This window comes from Mus musculus, chromosome 4 (assembly GCF_000001635.26).
Source record: "Mus musculus strain C57BL/6J chromosome 4, GRCm38.p6 C57BL/6J".
NCBI lineage: Eukaryota > Metazoa > Chordata > Mammalia > Rodentia > Muridae > Mus > Mus musculus.
In genome coordinates, this window is record NC_000070.6 from 25,351,533 (window position 1) to 25,357,967 (window position 6,435).

The 6,435-nt window shown below is 37.5% G+C and overlaps 1 pseudogene; it reads right to left on the reverse strand.

Annotated features, from left to right (window-relative positions):
• Gm11897 (predicted gene 11897) lies at nucleotides 1,976-2,999 on the reverse strand (annotated as a pseudogene).

Here is a 6,435-nt window from a genome sequence, read left to right on the forward strand (position 1 = left end):
ACTTTGCATGGAAGTCTCAGAATTAATAAGTATTATATTAAAAGAGTATTGCTTATACATTTGTATTTGATCTGTATAGTTCACTATTGTGTATTTCTCTCGACTACAAAGGTTTTGCTTTGGCTTAGTTATTAAATATTACCTTTTCCCATATTATTTGTAGTTTAAAGGTTTGCTTAGTATAATCAATGCAAATAGCTTTTCTTCTTAATTTAATTCCTGATTTAAAAGCAATTTTAACCCTGCCTTTCAGTCTAGTTTCTTAATACCTTGATACTATTTATTAATTCTCTTCTTGACTCTCTACTTTATAGTTACCTCTCACATTGAATTTTTACTATAATTTCATATTTATATTTTCAATGTCAATGTTAAATATTGTATATTCTTTTTGTTTCTCTTGGCCACTCCTTGTTCTTTTCTTTTTAAATTGAATCACTGTCTCATTGGATATTTATATTCCACAATATTTAAGTTTTTATTAAGTTTTATATGATAAATTTTATATGAGATTGAATATTTTATCATGATTATTTCTGCTGATCGCCCATCACATGTTTGGTACTTCTATTATTTTTAATTTCTATGTAATAAATCAATACAAAATTTATTGGATGAATTAATATAGAATCCACCTTTTATTTTACATTTCTAATATTCTGTAAGTCTAAGGTCAGAATGTAATAAACTTCCAATTAAATGTTTACTCAAGGCTGAGGCATTCTCTCTGAAGGTTAAGTGAATTTTGGTTAAGCCCAACTCTTTGTAGAAGAGACAATTTACAACCACTTTTAAGATCCCAACTGATTAGTGCAGACCTATTGAAGTTAATCTTAAGATCAACCAACGAAGAACTTAATTATATCCTCAACATTCCTTCAGTTTGTTATATCATGGATCATAATATCTGAAATGCCACTTATCATTTCATAGACCTAAACTCAGAGAAGAGAAAAACACAGAGAATAAAGATATTGAAAGTCACTTTAGAACTTTGTCTCCAGGGATACAGTATGAGTTATCTTCATGGGGAGATATCTTTATAGGGAATGAATTCACTGCATAGCATGGTTTTCTCCCATTCTTTCTCTTTCTCCCTATTTTTCTTTTCTCATTCTTTCTTATTATTTTTAAAATTTGAGATATGTTCCATTATATCACACAGGCTTAAACTCATTAGCTCTCTGCCTTTATGTCTCAAGTGTTGGGTAGTACTGGTGTGTACTACCAATGCCTGCTTCCTCCTTGAAAATATCTTCTTCTTCTTTTGCTTTTAAGACTGGGTCTCACAGTGTAGCCTAGACTTGCTCTGAAACTCATCACTTAGCCTAGACCAGCCTTGAAATGTGGCAGCCCTCCTGTCCTGGGTTAGGTTAATGAGCTACCATACTCAAACTCTAGAAAAGTGTCTTTTAGAACAATAACAACAAACATTTAGTTTAATTTAGTATAATTTTAGACTCATTAAAAATTAAATAAAATGATAAATGGAATACAGAAAATTCCTGTAGAGTAGTCATTTAGTAACCCTTAAATTTAAAACATAAATTAACTGCGATATTGTTATCAAATTTTACCTGAATTCTAAGTTATACAATTTTCCACTGTCACCCATTTCCTATTCTGAGATCCAGCTAAAAATACCAGGTTGTATTTGGTCATAAGGAAGATGCTTTAGAAGCTAAATTAGATAGATTTGGATACATTTGATCTGATCTATTTTTCCTCGAAAGACATTATTTACTGGAAAGAGATATTATAAAATATTTCCCTAATTCTTGTAAGGCCAAGTAATGTTCTCATAGTCGTCCCCCTCTCCCCAAGCATATCTTACAAATTCTGGACCCTAATTTTAAAATATCCAAAGCCAGGATCTACAATTACAATGTACACAACTCTCAAGAGAGCCTGGGAGCAAATCACAGTGCCTAGTAGATTCACATTTAACAAGGGAGAGCAGCAACAGCCAAGGAACCCAGCACTTTGCTTAAATCGATTACACGGTTCAGAAAACCTTCATCCAGGTCAGGATGTCCTTATGTGAAGTCATGCTTCCATGATGTATTGGTTCACAAAATCCAATAATTAAGTCTGTAATGTTTTAAGGAAATAATTATACTTAAAGAGAAACCCAGAGTTTGCCCAGAGAGGCTTTATCCAAGAAGGGAGCTATTTAGTTTCAGCAAGGGCAGTGATTCTTTTTTTCTGTGTTCTGGAACAAGGTACAAGTTAAAGCTTTTACTTCACAGGAAGGGAATGTAGTGTTAGGGGCACTTTTCCATCTGTCCACTGATCTCCAATTTCCTGCAAGCTAGCTTGTAGCATTATAATCTGTTCTTTGATAGGCATCCCTTTGGACACATAGACTGGAACCTCTTCTTGGTACCTCTTGTTTTTGTTTTCATCAGACAGAGGTGCAAAATACTTGGAGCCCTTCATCCATCACTACTTTGCACAGGGAATACAATCTATCTTCATCTTCAGTGGAGATCCTCTAGAGCCGCAATCCTGCTAATCATCTCAGCAAATGCTGTGTTTGGCAAGGTCCCCATACCCTTGCAGTATATGTTCACCCGCAGGACAATCTGCCACACAGTTCCAGGTCTCTTTAGCTGGTGCAGAATTTCCCACACTGCTTTGCTTGCTGCAGAATAATTCTCTTTGTCATCCATGATTGCATAGCTTCTAGCACTATCACTTGATAATCTTTCCAGAAGTTCTCTTTTCTGTGCTCACATTTGGGCCACCCCTCCACCCCAGTCTTCTAAAGCCAGGCACAAGATCCACAGAGGCAGTTGTACCATTGCAGAGAATGGGGGCAAGATGCAGTCTGAACTAATAACCAAGGGTGAGCAGATGTTGAGCAATATATATGCAACTGTTATGGTGAATGGCAGACAATTGGGGGAGCTTCTGAAGGTTCTCCTTGTGGTATGTTGGCACCACATCACCTAACAAATGGATAATATTTCTCACTAAGTAGAAAGGCTGGACAGCACCCAGGGTTCCTCCTTTCTTCCTCTTCTCTCTCCCAATCTGATAATTCTAAATCATACTGCAGTTGTATCTAGGATATGCAAGTGTGAAGCTAATATTTGGATCTCTGAACATCATCACACTGAAAGAAGCAGTTGCTTTGGGAGGCTTTGACACTGTGAACTGGATACAAATGAGAGGATTGGGTCATTGCTCAGCTGTGTCTCATAATGACTAAGAATTTGTCACTAACACACAAGTCAAGACCAGTCATTGTGACTTGAACCAAAAGTTGCAAGATAGCAAAGCATTTAACATCCCACAGAGATCTCTGTAACCTGTTTCTTTTGTTACTAGAAGGCACCTCCTCCACAGAGCTGGGCATTTGAATAAGTGGCCAGGGAGCATATTATCTTCTTGTGCTGTACAGTCACTAAGAAGACAAATTCTTCTCAAAGGCCAGAAGGTAAATCAAGCAAGATACTCTGCATAGAGAGAGATATGACCTGATTTATAAGTATGAAATTTCCTAGTTTACACTTGAGACTTTTGAGTCCTCAATAGGCAGGAGGGACAGAACTGTTCAATACTACTAGTCAACATAGGCTTGATACATAACCTGATAAGTAGTTCTCTGATCTTGAGTCTACTATGGCCAGCCAGGTGCTTGTATTTGGGATTTAGAAGTTGCATCCCTTTCCTGGTTACCCTGCCTCAGCTGAGCAGATTCTGCTTCCAGGTTCTTACAAAGCCTCCCAGTTACAGTGAAATTCAAATTTATGCTCTACCTTATCTTATTCCCCTTTTAAACCTCCCATCTGAGGCTGGATACAGTTTTCTCCTCAGCAGCAAGGGAATTGTTATCCTGATCCATCTCTTTTGACTTTAATTAAGGTAGAGATGTGTTTGAAATTCAGTGGGAGAGAGTGCTGCAAAGCAACCAGACATGTTACACACACATGCTACATAAGTATGCTAAAGGTCTGGGTTTGGCTGAAGCTCAAATGCTTACTTTCTTATCCCTGTTTTCATATGAATCAGCAAGCAGAAGAGCTTTGATACATTCTAGGAGTCAAGACTATAAGACAGAAGTGGTGGTGGGGTTTGTGCTATCTGCTCTCTGTTTTTCACATTTTTCCCTTTCTCTTCTTTTTAGTTCCCGTTTTGCTATTTTGCCTCTATGTTTTTGGTTTATTTATATACTTAGTGAATAGAAAAACATACACTCTATTTTTATTTATGAATGGTTATTTTTGACTTTTATGTTATATTCAATGTCCTTGTATCTGTATTGATAAATGTCAATTATGAAAACACATTCACTGCACAGCTGAAATGCTTCAAACGCAAGCATTTTATTTCTTATGTGGTTGATCTCTGTTTATTAAGCTCTTACTTATTTCAACCAATTTTTTCATTTTACTTTTACTTTAAAAATTCCATAGGATAATATTTTGAACAGGGCTTATATATTCTTGGATCTAACTTGGTGAACCTTGATTTCGAAAGAAAAAGTAATTTGTTTTACGAGCTTAGAGAGGCCCATTGGACACACAAACTTTATATGCCCCAGTACAGGGGAATGCCAGGGCCAAAAAAATGGGAATGGGTGGGTAGGGAAGTGGGGGGAGGGTATGGGGGACTTTTGGGATAGCATTGGAAATGTAATTGAGGAAAATATGTAATAAAAAAAGGAAAACTTTGGAAAATATTAATGAGTATATATTCTGTATGTGTTTGTGCATATATGTGTGTATGTGTATGAGAGAGAGAGAGACAGAGATAGAGTCAGAGACAGAGAGACAGAGAAACAGAGAGAGAGACAGAAAGAGACAGACACAGAGAATATTACTTAAAAGGAAAAAGTGATGTACTGGGAAAACATGTATTTTTGTTCTAGAAAAAAATGTCTGGAGTTAGGCTAGGACATAGCAAAATAGGGTATGATGTTAAACATACATGTTCATGTTATTCAATTCCATGGTTTTTTTCCCAAGGCTGTCAGAGAAGTGAGGCTTTATAAATGTTTACTAAGTCTGTTGAGGTCTATATGGCTGTTTTGTGGAAATAAAATTTATCACATTATAGAAATTTACATCTTTTCCTCTCTATAATAAACTACCAGCCAACAGAAATTCAGTTGAATTAATTTAAGTTTACATTGAAATTAGGTTATATTTCTAACAAAATTGAGCATTGATCTAGGCATCTTGAAACCAAGCTTCCTAATAGAAGTTGGAATATATTGCATAATTAAAGATTGTAGCCAAAACAGGACAAGGCCCAGAGGCAAGCTACACAATTACTAACAAGATGGGTCCTAATCAGTTGGAAGTATGCCTGTTACACAGATTAAAGAAGAGTTTTACAACCATGATCTGAGGTTACATTGATTCTCTGTTGGCTGTGAAGAAGGGTGAGAATAATTCATGAGTATGGGTATGAGGCCAGAGGGGAGGCCATTAGTTTGAGACCATGTTGCTCCTGGATTAGCCATGGGGTACCTTAGAGAGTCCATTGTAAGCAGGATATGATGACGTCTGTTTTCCTGTCACTGTCAGAAAGTAAACATAGCTGCAGAAATGTGAAATTGTCCTGTGTTTGTTTCAGTCCATAGCTATTAACTAATTTCTTTCAGTTTTCCTTACCTCCATTCTCTTATTTTGGTGTTAAATGTAAGATGTGTGAGATTTTTTTTCTACTAGCCATGATCTCTCAGAGAAAAATATTTTGAATTTTTTCTCTTTATTGCTTTAGGTGTATTCTTTTCTTTCAATATTCCCATTTGCCTTTTACAATAAAATCTAAAACTGCTTTTCTGTACGGACGCTGGGTCTTTGAAGCACAGTCATGAAAAGAGAGAATTACAGCACATGTTAAAGGAATGAAGAACAATATGAAATCACTAGAAATTGTGTGAGATGAAGACATTGTCTCTGAGAGTCCCACAATGACCCCGAGAACAAAGACGAAAGACTCTTCCAATCATCATTGTGAAATTGATGCCAAGCAACACTTACCAAGCCACAGAAACTCTGGGTGTATTTAGATTTCATCTTAAAAGTATAGGATTTTGAGACAACGGGCCACCTTCCTGGTGAGTGCACAGGGGTCCGCCTGGCCGGAGAGGTTTGTGCCTCAGGCCCCGGCGGGAGCCTCCTTGGCTCCGGGACCCCGCAGAGGGCAGGCTGCACGGGTGAAGGTGTGGAAAACAGAGGCCAGCCATTTCTGAGACAGGCGAGAGCCAGAGAGCTTCTGAGGCGGCGCCATCTTCGGCTCCAGACAACCAGCCACCTTCCTGGCCAAAGCAACACAGCTTATGGGAAAGATCCTGTTTTGGGCCTTCATCTTCAGCCAGGAGGAGGTCCAAACACCAGATAACTGTGCACCTTCCCTGAAAGAGGAGAGCTTGCCTGCAGAGACTGCTCTGACCACTGAAACTCAGTGGAGAGAGCTAGT